The 20,336-nt window shown below is 35.8% G+C and overlaps 1 protein-coding gene across 3 annotated transcripts in view; it reads right to left on the bottom strand.

Annotated features, from left to right (window-relative positions):
- The window catches only part of CNTN5 (contactin 5), a 1,375,758-nt gene that overhangs the window by 40,661 nt on the left and 1,314,761 nt on the right, over positions 1-20,336 (bottom strand). The gene's annotated exons all lie outside the window — the stretch shown is intronic.

The raw sequence follows: 20,336 nt of genomic DNA, 5'->3' as shown, positions 1-20,336 counted from the left end.
TGGTGCCTCCTTACTTAGCTTAATAATTGGCCTTCCGAATGATTTTTCTGGCAATTCACAGATTTCATTTTGGTTTGGATCCATTGCTGGTGAGCTGGTATAATCTTTTGGGGGTTTACAAGAACCTTCTTTTGTCTTATTACCAGAATTGGTTTTCAGGTTCCTTATCATTTGAGTAGACTATGTCAGAGGGAAGATCTGAAATTAAAGGGTTGCTATTCAGTTCTTTTGTCCCATTAGGTGCTCTGTTGATGTGGCGTTCTCGTCCTTTTCCTAACAATAGGGCTTCTTGAGAGTTGAACTGCAGTTAGTGTTTTTGTTCTTCTGGGTCTAGCCACTCAGAGGGGCTACTGGCATTTGGGCTGGTACTGGAGACTGTCTTCAAAGAGTCCTGTGATTCATCTTGAGGTCTTGCAACCTGGATACCAGCACCTGCTCTGGTGGAGTTAGCTGGGGAATGAACAGGACTCTGAAGGTCCTTGGTTGTGTTTTTGTTTAGTGTGCTGTTTTGTGTTCGTTGGCCTCCAGCCCAAGAGCACATTAGCTGCAATCCTGTTGGGAGTATGCAAACTTGCCCTAAGGACAACTGGTGAAGTATTCAAGTTTCTCAGGCAGTGGGAAGGGCCATAGAGCTCCCAAGAAATTATGACCTTTGCCTTTGGTACCAGGGCAGGTAGAGAAAGACCACCAGGTAGGGGCAGAGATAGCTGTTTCTGAGCTTAGCCCCTCTTTAGGTAGGGCTTGCTGTGGTTGCTCCGGATAATGGGGGTGTGGTTCCCAGTCCAATGGAGCTATATTCCCAAGGGGATTTATAGCTGCCTCTGCTGAGTCATACAGGTCACCAAGAAAGTGGGGAAAAGCCAGCAGTAAAAAATCTCAACCTGTTCTTACACAGCCTGCAGTCTTAAAGCTTGTTTCACTCCCATCATGCCCGTCTCCAACAGTACTCAGTTTATTTCCAGGCAGCCAGTGACCAGGGCTGAGAACTTGTCCCAGACCTTGTGCCTCCCCATTGAAAAAGTAAGTGGACTCACAGTTTTTCAGCATCTCAGGGAGTGTTCAGTGGTGATCCAGTTCCTTCAAAGGGACTGTGGATTCTCTTGGCTTTCCTAGTATATTCCTGTGGTAGTTCTTGGAACAAATTTCACAATGTGATTCTCCGCATGCTGCTCTGTCCCTCTGAGCAGGAGCTGCAAGCTAGTCCTGCCTCTTAACCCCATTTTCAGGTTTGCTGTGGTTGTCGTTTTAAGTAAGGACTGATATAGTTTGGATTTCTGTCCCCATCCAAATCTCATCTCAAATTGTAATCTCCAATTTGGAGGTGGGGCTTGGTAGGAGTTGATTGGATCGTGGGGACAGATTTCCCCCTTGCTGTTCTTATAATAGTGAATAAGTTCTCAGGCGATACGGTTGCTTAAAAGTGGGTGGCACTTCCCACCAGTCTCTTCCTCCTTCTCTGGATATGTAAGATGTGCCTGCTTACCCTTTGCACCATCATTGTAAGTTTCCTGAGGCCTCCTCGGCCATGCTTCCTACACATCTTGTAGAACTATGAGTCAGTTAAAACTTTTTCTTTATAAATTACACAGTATCAGGTAGTTCTTCATAGCAATGCAAGAATGGAGTAATACAAGGTCTCATTTTACTAGTCCTGTATTAGTGCGAGGCTGGAGCACAGTGGCATGATCCAAGCTTACTGCAGCCTGGATCTCCTAGGCTGAAGTGATTCTCTCACCTCAGCCTCCCTAGTAGGTAGAACTGCAGGTGTGCACCACCACACCCAGCTAATTTTTAATTTTTTTTTCTTTTCTTTTTTTTTTTTTGGTAGAAACAGGGCATTGCTATGTTGCCTAGGCTGGTCTAGAACTCCTGGCCTTAAACGATCCCACTGCCTGGGGCTCCCAAAGTGTTGGGATTGCAGGTGTGAGCTATCATGCCTGGCCTACTTTTTAGGTTTTAAAAATGGAACTCTCAGCACGTGTATTATTTCTATATCTTTAATTGTACTTAGTGATCACTGCTAACTGGTCACTAATTGCACTCCCTGCATTTAATAGACACCACTCTATTTTCTGCTTTAAGTGTAGAAGAAAAATCTTTTTGATTTTTGCATCTTTGAGAGTCATTTTCTCTTTCTACTAATTGCTTTTATTTTTAAAAAAAATTTTGTTAATTGGTTTTATTTTTTAATAATCAAAATGCATATTGAAATTTGATATTTTACCAGGTCTTGGGTTCTAAAAACTTGTTAATTCAACTATCCATTCAAAAATATTTTTTGAACATGTATTATTTACCAAACACTGTGCCTATGGGCAACTGAGAATTAACGGTGAGTCAAAACAGATGTAGTCTCTGCCCTCTTGGAATTACAGTCTGTTTAGGACACTATCCATTGAATAAATGATCACATGCACAAATGTAAAACTGGGGTTTTGACCAGGGGTTTATGGGAAGCTACATGTTGATACAGATCTAACTTGCAGGATAGGACTTAGTGGACAGGAGTTGTTCAGGGAAGTTCTTCTCTAGGGAACAGTTAGTTACTCTGAAGGCTGAAAGATGATTAGGAATTCAGCAAGCAAAGAGGAAGGGAAGGCAGAAGCATCCTGTGTGCAGTCTGTAAGGAGTAGCATGTGGGGCTGAAGAAAGTACAGTTAGGCAAATGTGGAGAGTGATGCTGAGTGTGGTGCACTTGATGCTAGAGTCATAGATGGAGACAGATCTTGTAGTTTGCCATGTTAAGGAGCTAGAATTAGTAAAAAACAAAAATGTCCTATGTGTAAGTGTAACACATGGAATGCTTTTAAGCAGGGTGAAGTTGGGAGTGTGCATGTAGCTCAATTAGGTTTGTGTTTTGAAAAGATAAACACAACAGGATAAAGTTAGTTGTTTTAAACTACATAAATCTTATCCTTCTTTTAGCTTTTGGTGTCCACTGACTGAAAGCTCTTTTCACAGTCCTCCAAATGGCTATCTCCTTCTTTCATACAGGTTTCAGCTTAACCAAGAAGCCTCCTTGGCCACTTTGAAGAAACCACCCCGTCCTTAGTCACTCTCTCTCACATTATTTTGATTTTTATTGTAATAATTATTACAATTCTCACATATAAAATTATCCTAATGTATCTATTCATGATTTGCTTTCTGGTAGCACATGGAGGCACTCGATAATTTGTCTTACTGAATAAACAGTTGTAATATGAAGGGCAGATTGGAGAGGGGTTAGTGTGGATACAGCAAGAACTTTTAGGAGACATTTCTGGAGTCTTGGAAGAAATGAGGATAGCTTAAACTAGGGGTATAGCAGTGGATTATAGGGATGTGTATAGACACAAAAAATGAAATAAATAAATAAATAAAGTTTGCTTTTGCTTTTTTTGAAATGGAGTTTTGTTCTTGTTGCCCAGGCTGGAGTGCAATGGCATGATCTCAGCTCCCTGCAACCTCTGCCTCCTAGGTTCAAGTGATTCTCCTAACTTAGCCTCCCAAGTAGCTGGGATTACAGGCATGTGCCACCATATCTGGCCAATTTTGTATTTTTAGTAGAGACCAGGTTTCTCCATGTTGATCAGGCTAGTCTTGAACTCCTGATCTCTGGTGATCTGCCCGCCTCAACCTCCCAAAGTGCTGGGATTACAGGCGTGAGCCACCACACCCAGTTAGAACCAAGAAATATTTAGAAGATAAAATCACCAGTCTTTGGTGATGGATTAGTTATGGGAGTGACAAAGATAGGCTGTTAAGATTTTAATATTTCTTGAAACATTGGAATTTCTCTATCTTAAGTGTTTGAATTTTTTTCTGGTTGCTTTATTTTTATTTTTTTGTTCACTTTTTTTTGTTATTCCTTTTGTTCCATATATTCTATCTTCTTTGCAGATACCTATTATTTATGAACTAAATCTATTCTGTTCTTCATGTTTACCATTTTCTCTCACATCTTAAAATTTTCCTATTCATTTCTTATTTATTTGCATTCTAATATTATTTCTCAAGTTTGTGCTCTGAAGCATTGGTTTAAATAGTTAGCAGTTTACATCTTACTGCTTGCAGTGAATATTTTAGTTACTTTGATGTTGATTTTATTGCATTCTCTTCCTATTCTGAATTGCTCTTTAAATGCAAAACAACTATTCTTATTTTATTGAGATCTAGAACTGTTTGTTTCTTCTGATTTACAAGAAAATCTTTTCTAGGAAAAGTAATTCATACTAAAGCTTACCATTTGTTTCCTTTTTTCAAAGGTTTTTGTCCTATGATATGTTTTCTTCTTTCAAAGATTTGTGTTCAGTCTAATCACCTTTGTACCTTATCTGATTGATCTTCAACTGTTCTAAAAATGAGTTTAAGGATTATTTGAACGGTGAGACATCCATTTCTAGACTTTATCTTCCATACCAATAACCTCTGCTGTGGAGGGAGATGCCAAATTATTGATTGTTGGTATAAGCCTCTACTCATATTTTCAAACAACCTAAAGAAATCTATCCAGGCGTGGGCTGAGAAGCAGAGCTTCATATGCATGAGTGCAGTTGTTTTGTTGAAGAAATGATAAAGGGCTGGAGGCTGTTTTATTGCTTGCTTGAACCCAGAAACTGGAATTTTGAGGCTGGGTCATTGCACAAAGATGAAAGGAAAGAAAAACCTAGAAAACACTCTGATAACTTTGTTTTATACCACTTGCTGTGATAGCAGTGGGGATTTTCTCTTTTCATATGGTTTCATGGGTACTTTAAGGAATAATCAAGGAAAGCTAGTTGTACATGCTTTCATTCAATTTACTGTCATTCCTGAACAAAAAAGTTGCACCTAATTTAAATTGAGGGTTAGAGGACAGATGTTTCACTGATAGCTTACTTTCTCTACTAATTTCTTACCTTCGGCTACGTTTTGGAATATTACAACCTTTTTCCTAAGAGGGCTTAAATTGCTGTTCACATTCCTCCATTCTTATACAACATCTAAGATCAGGCATGTCCTTCTAAAAGTTTTGAAATCCTACATATGGGGAGCACATTTTCCATGAAAGATAAATTTGCTTTGATTGGCAAGGTCCTGCTTGCCTCAATTTAATTCATGTCCAGCATCCTAATCTCTTGAATTTAGTACTAGGCAAAGTTATTAAATTGGCTATTCAGTCGATACTTTGAGATATGCTGGCAGTCAGTATTATTAAATTGCATGCATATTGGTTACTTTGTGCCCAGAGGTAATTTTACCATAAAGGATGCGATTTAATGAATAAAATAAAATAAATAAATGATGCTTAAACTTCTGAATATTTATGAGGCAATTCAACAGTGATTAGATGATACGAGGTGAGAAAGTTTAAAATGCAGAAGAAACATAATAATAGATATTACTTACTGAATAAATTTATATTTATTTTTCCTGGAAACTGTCATTGCTGCATAAAGAAAAAATACTGAAGAAGATTGGTTATAAATATAATTAAATATTTTCCTAATACATGTAGTTCATTGTATGTCTTTTACAAATATTAGTTCCCTTCTCTTCACAGACTTTATTCAAATGTTTTGAAAGACAGCATATTGAATAGATAAAAATTATGGGAGCATTTAATTACAACTGATGTACTTGAATGTATTTTGTGAGATGACCTATAAACTGAGAAAAGAAATTTTATCTGAGGAATGCAAGTCCTTTTGATTATTATAGCCAGAGAAGCATTAAAATGAGACTGTAATCATGCCCCACTTCCCCTATGTCCCACTTCAGCTATGTATTCATCATTGAAACTGCTTGCTACTGCCACAAGTAGCTATAAATGAACTGATAATGCTACATCAGACTCTATAACCCTATAGCTTTACAATGTATAGCCAATCACTAATCAATGCTATTTCTGTAAATGTATGAGAATTCCTGAGAAATAACTTTTTCAGCCACTCCCTTCCTACCACTGCCCCTCCCTTTTTTTTTTTTGTCTTGAAAAATCTACTTGTTACTGCCGCTAAACAGAGTGTATATTCAGGGCAACTTAAATCTATGCTCCTGGGTTGCAATCCTCAAAGTTGGCCCAAATAAACACTCTATCTATATTCATTTTTCCTCAGCTTCTTCCTTTTAGGTTGACATATTACAGTACTATTTCATACATCTTAATTTAATGAAAGAACAAAGGTTATGATCTGAAATACTTTCAGGTAGAAGAATATTAATCTTTAAAAATTATTAACTAATCATATGACACAGTCTGTATGAGATGCTTGAAATAGAGTATTTTGGAGATGTATAGACAATCTATACACTGGAAAAAAATAAAAGCCAAAAGTCAGTGTTATATCCATCTTAAGATGTTAAAAATAGAGCAATAAATTTTAAACCTAAATAAAGTAGAAAGAAGGATATAAAAATGACAGGAAGAACAAAATGAATTTGAAAAACAAACATTAAGAAAATGAATAAAGACAAGTTTAATGCTTTGAAAAGATCACATATTTTGTAAATCTCTTTTAATTAAGAGTGATCAAAATAGGCAGAAAGGGAGGGAGAAGGGAAGGAGAAAAGAAAGGGGAAGGGGAGGGTGAGAGGGAGAAGAGGATGTACAAATTATTGATAAAAAGAAAATATACCACAGACCTCAGAGCTATTAAGAAAATGTAGAAGTGTGGACAAGTAAAATGATTATACAAACCCTGCCCCAAATGAGAATTTTAAAATCATGGCAAGCATCTAAAAGCAGTCAGAAGCTAGAGAACAGTTTACTCTTGAAAATCTGAAATTGCAACAGTAAGAATTGGGAGTTTGTGGCTTATTTGGCTTTTGAATGTTCTTCAATCCCTCTGGTAATGTTGGCAAAAGATCGAAGTTTTATCAGTTGGAGTAGCAAAATAAGTTTGTCAGAAAGAGCAGCTGAAAACATTCAAGAAGTGAGAGAACTGCAGAAAGGATTAGAGCCACAATCTGAGTGTAAACCCTGTTAAATCTTTGGCTGAATGATAAACTACTCTTGCTTAGAGATAAACATTGGAGAACCTAGTAAGTAATGTAGGCAGAGACCAAGAGAAACATTGAAGACAGTTAAATTGGGTGTTCTTTTTTAGTTGCAGCTTTTACACTGAAAACATTTTCTAACCTGCATCTTCTCAGGAAGCAGAGAGGTGGCAATTTTTTGTAAAAGCATATACTTTACAGATTTTTAATGAAATATGTTCTATAAAACACTATAATGTCTGGCATTTGCTTCAAAATAATAAAGGATTGGCTAAGTGGCATTATACACAAAACAGATCGTTCATTCATTTGTAATAGTTGAAGGTGAGTGTTAAGTTGATAGAAATTCACTACACTCTTCTGTATATTTCACATATTAAAAAATTCATAACACAAAGTTAAAGAAATCTAAATTAAAGATAAGTTAAAATGGCACCCAATAGGAACACAGAGATAAATCTAAGAAAAGACTTTCAAGACCTAGATTGACAAAGCTCAAGGAAGACTTTAAAAAAAAAATGTGGAATCTACCATAATCATGAATTAGGAGTCTCAATAATGTAAAATAAATAATCCTCCTGAAATTGTTTTATACAGTTAGTATTATTCATAATAGACCCAACTGGAAACAACCTTAATGTATGTCAGTGGTAGAATGATAAATTACTTGTGGGATACTTATATGATATAGTTTAGAAGACAGCATTACCTGCAGTTGCATGTAACAATATGGGTGACTCTTACAACATAATGTTTAGGGAAAAATACAAGACATAAAAAGCCGCAGATGATTTCAAAATGGACTCAAACACTCAAAAAACTATATGCCAATATCCCTGATTAATGTACATGCAAAAACACTCAACAGAATATTAGCAAAGCAAATTCAACAGTACATTTAAATAATCATTCATAAGGATCAAGTGTCAGGATGTAAGGATGATTTAAATTTACAAATCAATATATGTAATATATCATCTTACTGATATGAAATTCAAAAACCCTATGATCATTTCAGTAAATGCAAAAAAGCATTTGACAAATTTAACATTTTTTTCATGGTAAAAATTCTCAACAAATTGGGTATAGAAGAAAAGTACCTCAGCACAGTAAGGGCCATAAATAACAAACACACAACTAACATCATTATAAACAAGGAAAAGTTGAAAGCTTTTCCTTTAAGGTCTGGAAAAAGACAGAGATGCTTACTCTCAACACTTCTTTTCAGCATAGTACTGGAAGTCCTAGCCAGAGCAAATATGCAAGAGAAAGAAAGAAAAAGCTTTAGAACTGAAAAGGAAGAAGTTAATTGTCCCTTTTTGGAGATGATATAATCTAATATATAGAACGTCCTAACAACTTCACCAAAAAACTCTTAGGACTGATAATCAGATTCATGAAAATTACAAGATAAAAAAATCAACATACAAAATTTAGTAGTGCTTTTATATACCTATAGTGTATAAAAGTTAGTAGTGTTTTTATATACCAATGGTGAACTACTGGAAGAAATCAGAAAAACAGTCCTATTTAAATTAGCTATGAAAAAAATAAAATACTTAGGAATAAGTTTAGCAAAAAGTTGAAGGACTTCTACACTAAAAACTATAAAACATTAATAAAAAAATCAAAGAAGACATAAATTTTAAAAAATCCATGTTCATGGATTACAAAAATTAACATTAAAATGTCCATAGTACCCAAAGGGACCTATAGATTCACTCACTGTACTCTCTATCAAAATTCTAATGATAGTTTTTACAGAAATAGAAACACAATCATAAAATTTATATAGAATTACAAAAGACCCCAAATAGCCAAAGCAATCTAGAGCAAAAAGAATACAACTGTAGGTATCAAATGCCCTAAACTCAAAATTTACTGGAAATCTATAGTAACCAAAACAGCATGCCATTGGTGTAAAAACAGACACATAGATAAATGAAACAGAATAAACGGCCCAGAAATCCACATATTTATGATCAATTGATTTTTGATAAAGGTATCAAGAACACAATGGGGAAAGGATAGTCTCTTTAATAAATGGTTCTGGAAAGACTGGGTATCCACATGTGGAAGACTGAAATTAGACCTTCATCTTCCACCACATAAAAAAAATCAATGCATACTGTATGAAAGATGTAAACCTAAGATATAAAAATGTAAAACAGCTAGAAGAAAATGTAAGAGAAAAGCTTGGTTTGGGAAATGAGATTTTGGATATAACCTCCCCCCACCCCACCCCCAAAAAAAACAGGCAACAAAATTGAAAAATAAAAATAAAAAAGACAAATGGGATTACATCAAACTAAAAATCTTTTGCACAGCAAAGACAACAATCAACAGAGTGAAAAGACATCCTACAGAATGGTTAAAAAACATTTTCAAACTCTACATTTGATAAGGCATTAACATTCAAAATATGTATGTGGAACTCAACTCAATAGCAAGAAAACAAATTACCTCAATAAAAAATGGGCAAAGGGCTTGAATGGACATGTCTCAAAAATAGAGATACAAATGGCCAACAGGTATATGGAAAAATGCTCAGTCTCACTAATCATGAGGGAAATGAAAATAAAAACCACAATGAGATATTACTTCAACATAATAGACTAATTTTTATCAAAAAGTCAAAAGATTGTAACAAATAGAAAAAAGGGAACTCTTGCCTTCCATTGACAGAATGTAAATTGGTACAACCACTATTGAAAACAGTATGTAGGCTCCCTCCAAAATCAAAAATGAAACTACTGTGTAATGTAGCAGTCTCACTACTTGGTATATATTGAAATAAAATGAAAACAGTATGCCAAAAAGACATCTGCACTCTCATGTTTATTGCAACGCTGTTCACAATAGCCAATATAGGGAATCATATTTTGTCCATCAGCAGATGAACAGATAAAGAAAATGTGTTATATAGACACAGTGAAATACATTAAACTATAAAAAAAGAAAGAAATCCTGCCATTTGCAACTTGGATGAATCTGGAGATCATTAGGTTAAGTGAAATAAGCCAGACACAGACAAATACCACATGGTATTACTCATATGTGGACTCTAAGAAAGTTGACCTCATAAAATTAGAGAGCAGAACGGTGTTTATCAGGGGTTAGAATGATTGGGAGGGCTGAGACCAGGGAGAGGTTGATCAAAGAATACAAAATTTCAGTTAGATAAGATCAGTAAATTCAATATTGTGACTATCATTAATAACATATTACATTCTCTAAAAATGCTGAGAGTGGATGTTAAGTGCTCTCACTAAAAAATGATAACTATGTGAAGTAGTGCATATGTTAATTAGTAGATTTAGTAATTGTATGACGTATATTTCCTTCAAAGCATCATGTCCATGATAAATCCATATAATTTTATCTTTCAAAAAAAGAGAAGTCAGGATAGTGTCTTTTTGGGGTGAGAATTAGGATCGTGATTGTAGGAGACCCAAATTGGGTCTCTGGGGTTTAGTAATGTTCTGCTTCATGACCTGGATTATGGTTAGACAAGTGTATGTGCTTCACAGTAATTATTCAGCTATTACTATAAATTTATGATTTGTGCAGTTGTCTATATGCAGAAAGTTAAAGAAAAAAGCCTTGCCCTTTGAAAAATAAAGTGTCAGCTATTTAGTAATTGGCAATTAGTCAGTTAGCAATTAGCATTCTTATAATGCTAAGTATATATTTTGTAAACCTTTTTCTTTTTGTGTTTAAACATTTTATACAATTTCTTCATTTCCTAGTATATTAAGCAAGCCCATGTCTGCATCTATCTGATCAAAACTTATTGATTTAGTATTCCTCTGTCACAAGTATACTGTCAGGTGCTTAAGGTATGAACCCAGTCCTCAAAAAGAAAAAGACTTTTTTACAATTTAGAAATTTTCAAATGGGCTGTTCTCAAAAAATTTCAACAGATATTCAAGTATTTATAAAATAAAATAATTTGTGTACTTTAGGTAGATTTGTTAAAAAGCTTTGCCCTTTGGAAATTGAAGTGTCAGCTCTTTAGTAATTGGCATAGTCAATTAGTAATTGATATTCTTATAATGTCAATTATAAATAAATTTATATCTACATTTGTGATTTCAGCTTTTTGTATGGATGCTCTGCTTGTACAAATGTGCATTATGTAATAGAGTGAAACTGAGGATGGACATTTTATGAACTCATGGATGATAGGGTTTAGGGATGAGAAACCCCTGTTTAAAAGTGGTTCAGTAAATTCACATTCATGTTGAAGAGTGAAAAAAATGAGAAATACTTCTGAATATGATAAAACGTATCATAAATACTTTTTTTGGTTCCATTTGTGTTACAACAATATATTCAGGAAAATATCCTAATAGTCTTGAAAATAGTACAACATTTCAGTAGAAAAATGGTTTGAAAGTGTTTTGGTTAGAGAAATTTCAGCCATGAAGCCATGCATCTACAAGTAAATGAAACAAAAACACAGTAAAGTATTTGTTTTTGATAAAAACTATAGAGTTGGGGGGCTGGGCGTGGTGGCTCACGCCTGTAATCCCAGCACTTTGGGAGGCCAAGTTGGGTAGATCACAAGGTCAAGAGATGGAGACCATCCTGGTCAACATGGTGAAACCCTGTCTCTACTAAAAATACAAAAAATTAGCCGGGCATGATGGCATGTGCCTGTAATCTCAGCTACTCAGGAGGCTGAGGCAGGAGAATCGCCTGAACCCAGGAGGCGGAGGTTGCGGTGAGCCGAGATCGCGCCATTGCACTCCAGCTTGGGTAAAAAGAGCGAAACTCCATCTCAAAAACAAAAAACAAAAAAACAAAAAAACAAAAAACTATAGAGTTGTGTTTCAATAGGACAAGAAAAAAACAAGTTAATCTAAACATTACTTAAATTTATTTTTGATTTGATGATTTTCAGAAAACACAATTTTTAGTTAGCCTAACAGTCGGTGAAAATAAGCCAAGAAAGAAATCTAATGATAGCAATACAAAAGTTATTTGATTTAAATGAGAGTCCATAGAATTTCAGAAAAGGATAGAATTTGCATTTATTTTTTTCTTATTGTTTAGTTTTTTATATTTTTACTTTTATGTAGTATTAATAAAAGGCCAAAGAGACTCTGTAGAATTGCTGCTACCCACATAGCATATGGAAAATAATCTTTGTTAGCTTTTTGGTGACTAGCTTCATTTCAGCTTCTTTTTCCCCCTTTAACTTGTATCTGAAAGTCCATAATAACACACATACCTTTCCTTCCCTGGACTAAACAAATTAAATACAATCTGCCTAGCATGAGTTATTGTCAGAGAACAGGGAGGCCCATTTGTTTTGTCTCCTACTCTAATGATTAGAGTCAGATCATAAAATAAAGAACAACAACAACCTTGTCCCTTCTCCCCTGCAGAAATGCCCACTGTGACTTCTTTTATAGAGCAAAACACAATTGGTGTTTTTTCAGTGCAATCAATAAGTGGAAATGGCTTTAGTGACATGTCTAAAATGAACTTCTGAGTTGCATATCCTCTGGAAGGTTTAAAATGATCACGTGAGTCCTGCACATAGCCTGAGCAAAGAAGTTGCTAGAGGTGCCTTTTAGTGAGTATTGTAAAATGGGACAAATTGTTTTGTCTTTTGTTTTTTCTTAATAGTAAGCACTAAAATATTCAGAATTGAAATGAGGACCCTGTGCACTTAAACTCTTGCTACAAATACCTTGTTGCTTACTGTTAAAATGAGTCCAGCTATTAAAAAGATAAAAATGCAGTTAATAATAATCTTACAAGAAGGGATGAATGAATACAAGCACCATAAACTTGGTGATCATGGAAGGCTTTGTTCCACAGGCAGAATATGAAATATAGTAATATTTTTTAAATGTCTAGTAAAAGAAGTTTCATTTTTATTCAGTTAACAAAACTATTTTATTGATTTATTTAGGAAAATTAAGGACAATTTCAGGACAGAAGCATATTCTCATGAAAACAGAGAAGCTTACACCATATAGGGCATTGGCATGGATTTATTCACACAGTTTCTTCAGAAGATCAGGATGCTAGAGAATCCTGGGTGTAATTAGAGACATGAGAATTGTATTGTTCCAATGTATTTCTTTTTCAACTTCAACTTCCCATAAACCTCCTTAATATTAGACTGTTAGCTTTTTGAGGGGAAAGACTAGAACTTATTAATATGTATACTCCCAGTGTCCAGCACAGTGCCTGATACTGAGTAAAGGTTTGATGAGTGAAGGAGTAAAAAAAAAAAAAAAAAAACAGAAACCTGATCATCCAACATTCCATTATCCCAATTTACTTTGTCTGTTTTGCTGATCTGGGAAAATCACAGAAATGAGTATGAAATTTGGCCTTATTCTTTACTCTCCCTTCTTGCCAGACTGGCATCTGCTCTGAATTTGTATGCACATAAAAGTCCTTTTATGTTCTGAAACGCGTGAGGGACTCTGTTCTCGGATTCAGAGATTACCAATCACAGGACACTTAATGCTGGTGGGTTCATAAATTCAAAACTGAACCTAATAATTTATTTGTATGGGCCAGTGACAGAGATGGCAATCCAGATGGGACAGTCATGGTTATTCATGAATCAAAGCTGTTCAATAAATATAGCCCACTTTCAATTTTCAATCATGCTGCATATCATAAGCTAGACATTCACATATCTCAGTGTCAATGCTTTCTACATTTAGTCCCTGCTGCTATAAAATTTCAAGTGAATTCCATGCAGGTAACCAAAATTTACAAATGGGGGTTCTAAGTGGATGCTGACAAAATTTTTCAAACATTCGAAAAATACAACTAGATGGAGGAATGTCTACATTTGGGATTTCATATTTTTTTCATATTTCTTCAGATGTTCATTTTTGTGAGGGAGTGCTATCCTTACAGGAGGCAGTCTTAAAAGCTTATTGAAAGGCAAAGACCACCATTTTTCTTTGAATAGTAGAGTTCTCATGTAGCCTAATTGTAACCTTTTAAAATGTCCATGGATGGATCCACTCAGAAACAGAAAGGGATAAAATTGCTAGGTTGTCTTCAAGCCCTTACCATTGCTCACTTTGTCTGGGCTGTCATCATTCTGATCTTGTCTTTTTGCAAAACTATTCTTACCATCTTAATTGCCATGACCATTCTATTAGATAAAGCAATTCATCAATTTAATAAAAAAAGCAATCACTATTTGATTTGAATTAATTGTTTAATGTACTTGAAAGTGTTGGGTTAGTTAAAAATGAAAGTAAGTTTAAGTCAAAATGCTTGGTCTATTATTTCTTAAATTGATTAAGATGTAATGGAAGCTTCCTTGTGAAAGTCCAAAATGCCAAATTTAAGTAGATTATTGACATATGCTACCAGGGGAAGCCTCTGACTGAGATCCTTACTGCTGTTCTGCACGACTGCATCAGGGCAAAGAATATCAAAACCAAGTCATTCGCAAAAGGAGCTGGCAGAAGTTAGGATCAAGATCCCAGGTTAGGATTAAAGCGAGAAACAAAAACCCAATAAAACAGAGCTAGTCTCCCTTGCTAGACTGCAAAGTTTATAAGGGCGGAAACTCCGTTTTATTTATTGTTTTAGACTGAACACTACATTAAAACATAGCAGGTATTTAATAAATACTAGTTAAATAAATAAATGAATAAATAATAAACGAGATTCAGATGAAACATACAGATCAGGGGAATGTGAGATGAAATTCGACTGCCAACTTAGGGTCATAATCAGAGTCAGTCTGCAACCAAATCAAGAGAACCTGCAGTAAGAGTCAGTAGAGGCAAGGAAGAGCCTAATGATAGCAACCTGCAGGAGGCTTACTACCTTTAATGATGTTCATCTTCCCTCTAAATGACCCTTACTCAAGTGTAGCTTCCCCCAATTAGTAGAGAAGAAAAAGAGATTTCAGAGTCAACTGAATCACAAAAAGCTTCAAGTTTGATTATTTATTAAGGAGAATGCATTGAGGTGTTATCATTAGTTAATATCACACTACATATTTCAGAGAGACAGTCATCAATTTCAAAGTGGATCATGGGTATGGATTGGACAGAAAACATATTCTAGAAGGAAACAAATCTCTACATGGCTTCGGAAATGATATCTTCTTTCTCATTTACCTCCCTTATAATGCCTGGTACATCAAGGGAAACCCCATATAAGTCTCATCTTGACTGCTTTTCACTGTTTGCTGCTAAAAGAGTTTTCTGCAGTGACTAATCATACTCACATTATAATATGTGGCCCCAAAATATATTCAGATGTTTAGTTTTTCTTTTAAACATTTCCGATAACAACACTGGAGAGCTCGATTCTCAACACAAGAATGAATACCAAAATCCTTGGTGTCCTGACAAGATGCAGGAAATTCCACATCAAGTAAGGAGCTAATCGGTTAAGAGCTCTGAAATGACATTCCTTTGCCCTCAACTTATTGCCACCTACCATTCTTTAGAAGTCATGGCATTATTATGGTTACTAAATATCTACAACTTGAAGTTACTAATTGACCACATAAGGGGTATTGATTACTTGTTTAACTGTGAAAGTTATCACCAATAACCTGTAAACCAAATAGGCACTTCTCTATCCTTATTTCATTTGATCTCTTGGCAGCATCAAGCATAGTTGACCCTTTCCCCCTTTTTGGTCAACTCCTTTAACTTTTTTGATTCAAACGTGGTTTTCCTGCTACTGAATTGAGTTCTTCTTTCCAGTCTCCTTGCTGATTCCTCCTTTTCAGCTCAACTCCTAAATGTGGAGTGTGCCAAGACCACCACAGCCCTCCTCATTCCTCTCCTCCCTTCCTCTCTCCTCTCCTCTTGAAATCTCATCCTCAGATGGTTTCATACGATAGCATGGCTTTAAATACCACTTCTATAAAGGCCACCTATATGTTTTCAGCCCTGTTCTCTCAGTTAGACTCCAAACTGGCATGTTCTCCTGTCTACCTGACTTACCCTCTTAGATTTCTAATAGGCATCAAAAATTCAATGTGATCAAACAGAACTTGATGTTCTGCCTTCACATCTATTCTGTGTTCAGTGTCCTTCATTTTTTTTTTTTTGTAAATGGTACAATATATCTAGGTGAATAAGCCAGAGTTGCAGAAATCATCATTTCTCTTTCCTCTACATCAGATCTATCAGCAGATCCTGCCAGCCCTGTTTCTAAAATAAATCTGCTTCTCTCCCACTCCAGGTGCTTTGGCTGAAGTCTAAGTCACCATCATTTCTTGCTTGGATTATTGTAATAACCCTTCAAGTCTCTGACCTTTCTTTCCTCTCCCTTTCATTCTTCATATAAAAGCAGCCAGAGTGATTAAACACAAACACACACACACACACACACACACACACACACACACAGATCAGACATTGTGGCTTCCCTCCTTCAGTTGTCTCAGTGGCTTTCCGCTGTCACTTAAAATACTATTTTCATAATTCATGTTTCAATATATATCTTGTCTCTACCTAACCCTCGGACTATTGTAATTTTCTGGTGGTTCACTTTCTTCCTGTTATCACAGGAACCAGGTTTGCTATGTGTAGCATACTTTGGATCCTCTATGTGTGTGTTATCAGAGTTTATCTTATTACTTATTTGTTTGCTTGGTTTTTTTAAAAAATTGCCTTCCCCCATTAGGATGTAACATTCATCAGAGCAGAACCTTATCTAATTCATGTTCTGATTTGGAAAAAATAAGAGGGGCAGCTGAAAACACTGTCTTCTCTATTTTCAAAATGGTTCATAGTGCCTTTATAGTAGCTTGCTGTTTTAGACTTTGCAGGGAAGGTTGAAATTATGGCTAGAAAAATGACTCTTAGGACTGAAATTATAAGTACATAAAATGTGAAACGGATCACTTTCGTCTTGTTGACAAATGTCCTCGTTTCAATATATGTTTTATGGTTGCCATCGTCTGAATTCAACCATTAGTAAATATAGGTAGGATTGTGGTGGGGATAGAGTGAAAAACAGAGATAAAAGTAAGCAAAATCATTAAGCTTTATGAGATCATTGAATTTTAGTAATAATTAGGGAGATCTTTTACTAAGTGACATTTTTGATAGAGAAAAATAAGTGGGGAGAAGATGAGAACAGTGAGTTCCAGATGTATTTGGTAAAGGACAGAGGCAGAGCTCTCTTTCAAGGGAAAAGGTGCAGGAAAGAGAGGATAAGAGAGATCCTCATAGCTTCACCTACATCATACTTAGTGTTAAATCTACATGTGGCTGTTCAGTTATGAAACAGTGTAAATCAAAATTAGTCTTTGCTGAATGTACTTAAAATAGTAGTTAACATCATGTTTAGCTACAAAATTGTATAAAGTTTTAATTATGTTTTGTTTATAAAAAGCACAGAATTTACCAACTAATGTTATGTTCATTTTTGTTTTCTGGTAACAAGATGCCATATTTTGAAGCTACAATTTATAATGCACTATGAAATAGTATAGTTACTATGCCCATGGATTCTATCCTGGTTTGTTTGTATGAAGTCAGTTGTCAAAATTTTTGTTGCTTTAATTCATAAATGTGGTCATTGTGATGATTATTCCAGAATTTGATTCATTCTTATAAACTTTCTATTTTTAAATATATTCCATTTTTGCTTGTGATAAGCTATCATTTTGAAAGAAGCTGATTTAGTGAAAACATTACGCTCTGACACTCGGTGTCATTCTTGAGTAATCTTGATCTTGACCTCCAGCCAAGCTTTGATTATCAGCATTCCATAAAATCTCTCTCTTCAAGGTTACTTATAGTCTCCACATTGCCACATCCATTTGGCAATCTCAGGTCTCATCTTTCTGAATTTCCCAGCAGCATTTGACACCATGGAACATTCTCTCTATCTTGAAATTACTCTCTTGGCTTCTGAATTTCTTCAGTGTCTCCTTCTTGGTTTCTTTAGCCAGACCTCTCCTCTCTGTTGTTGAGCTCTAAATGGTGAGCCACCACAGAGCTCAATTCTCAGGTACCTTCTTTATCAAATATTCAGTGATCTCAGCTGGTATATGCTTAAAAACTATTTGTATTCTGATGATTTCTCATAGTTATAGCTCCATCCCCAATCTTCCTCTTATCTCAGGACCTGCTTGAGAACTCTATTTAGAAATAATAAAAAAAAAGGCTTCTAAAATTTAAAATATCCAAAACAGAATCCTTGATTTTCACTCTAAAACCTACTCTTGTTTGTGAGTTCCTCATCTCCAAGAATGACAATGTTATTTACCTAGTTTCTTGGGTCAAACATCTCTCCCATTATCTTTAACTCCTCTTTTTCATAGCCTACATGTAACTTATTACCAAATTCTGTCTTACCTCAATTCAAAATAGATTTTTTTTTTTTTGAGATGGAGTTTTGCTCCTATTACCCAGGCTGGAGTGCAATGGCCTGATCTTGGCTCACCGCAACCTCCACCTCCTGGGTTCAGGCAATTCTCCTGCCTCAGCCTCCTGAGTAGCTGGGATTACAGGCACGCACCACCATGCCCAGCTGATTTTTTGTATTTTTAGTAAAGTCGAGGTTTCACTACGTTGACCAGGATGATCTCGATCTCTTGACCTCGTGATCCACCTGCCTTGGCCTCCCAAAGTGCTGGGATTACAGGCGTGAGCCACCATGCCCGGCCTCGAAATAGATTTTAAAAGGTGTACTTCTTATCAATTCCACTGCCACCACTGTAGTTGAAAGCAACCTCATTGTCACTGATGTTGGAACAGTTGCCCCTCTGCTGTTCTCTCTGAGGTCCTCCCAGGGTCTATTTTCTACCTTCTAGATTGAGAGAGGCTTTAAAAATATGTCAAATCTTGACTTGTCCCTTCCAGTTAGAAATACTTTATGACTTCTTATACTTCAGATGAAATCTGAACTTCTTTCTGGTTCCTAAGTCCCAGAAATCTGTTCCTTGCCCTGATAATCTCTTCATCATCATCCTGTTACCACTTTCCCTATGCTCCCTACTCTCACCAAAATCATTCATTTCTTGTCCTTTGAAGAAGTCCAGTGTGCTACTACTTCAGAGCTCTTGGGCTTGATTTTCTCTGTGCCATTCTCTCATTCCATCATGTCTCCACTCATATGTTACAACCACAGAAAGGTTGATTTCTCAGGCTTCTGTAAAATATCAGATTCTCTCACTCTTACCTTCTTGCCCTATTTTATTTTTCTACATAGCCTTTATCATCAGCTGAAATTATATCACATATTTTAAAAAAATGTCATAGGCTTATTTCTTAGTTTGTTGATTGTGTGCCTTCCCTACTACAATACAATCCTCACAAGAGCAGGAAGTTCATTTTGCTTATTGTTTTTTTTCCTAGCATTTAACTCAGTGTCTAGTACTTAATAGGTCTACATAAATATTTATAGAATTAAAAAATGAACGATTTATATTTAGGAAGATAAGAATAGTGCACAAATCCAAATCCCATGTGATCTCTGCAAGACCTCACAGAGAGATGTCAACGTAGTGAATCATAACAGTTATCTGAATGTCATGCATTTAGGGCAGGTAAAAAAAAAAGCTTCAGGGTGACTGATTATATAAAGGGAGCATCTATTTGAGATATAGGAACCTGGGTTGTTGCTCTCCCATGCACCAGAATATACTTTGTGGCTTTCCGAAACTATGCACACCAGACATCTGCCCCCAGATGATGTTCTGATTCAGAGGTTTGGAGTGAATTCACACTGATGTAGTTCTCTTAGGTTGATCCCCAAAAGCAGAATTTGAGATACAGATTTTGGCGCATATTGTTTATTATGTGGATGCTTACAGGTAAAATCTATTAAAAAGGGAGGAACTCAGAATGGGGAGCTAGAGGGAGCTGAGCAAGAATGTGGTTCCAGGTAATCCGGCTTTGGCCCGACACACACAGCAAGGCTCTTTTTCACAAACTGCACTATAAAGTTGTTTCTTCCTTGAGGTAAGAGACCAGTATCAGTCAGTCATTGATCTTAGGCTGACTAAATGTGGAGAGGTCACTTTCCAAGCAAAGCAGCTCTCCTCAGTGGAGGGCAATTCTCTAGAGGGGGAGCTGAGAAGCATTAGCAGTCAACCCTCACAGCAGCTGGGGGAGGCATACGGTCCCAGAGAAGTAAAACTGGAGAAACCATCACAGTGTCTTCTACAGTTGGATAAAAAGGGGCTAATTGTGCTGCAAACATCCATTCATTCAATGCACATTTATTGTGGCCAGTTATGGTCAAGAATACATGCTATCATTTGCTGAGATTTAATGATGAACATGGTCCCTGAAGTGTGGATTGGGAGAAACAGAAATAGTCATCACATTAACATGCAATCATAATGAGATACTTACTAAATTATTCCAAATAATTAACTGAAGCTAGATTGTAGAAATAAG

This window comes from Saimiri boliviensis, chromosome 6 (genome assembly GCF_048565385.1).
Source record: "Saimiri boliviensis isolate mSaiBol1 chromosome 6, mSaiBol1.pri, whole genome shotgun sequence".
Lineage (NCBI taxonomy): Eukaryota > Metazoa > Chordata > Mammalia > Primates > Cebidae > Saimiri > Saimiri boliviensis.
Note: the sequence above shows the minus strand (reverse complement) of the source record. Positions and strands in the feature narration are given on the sequence as shown.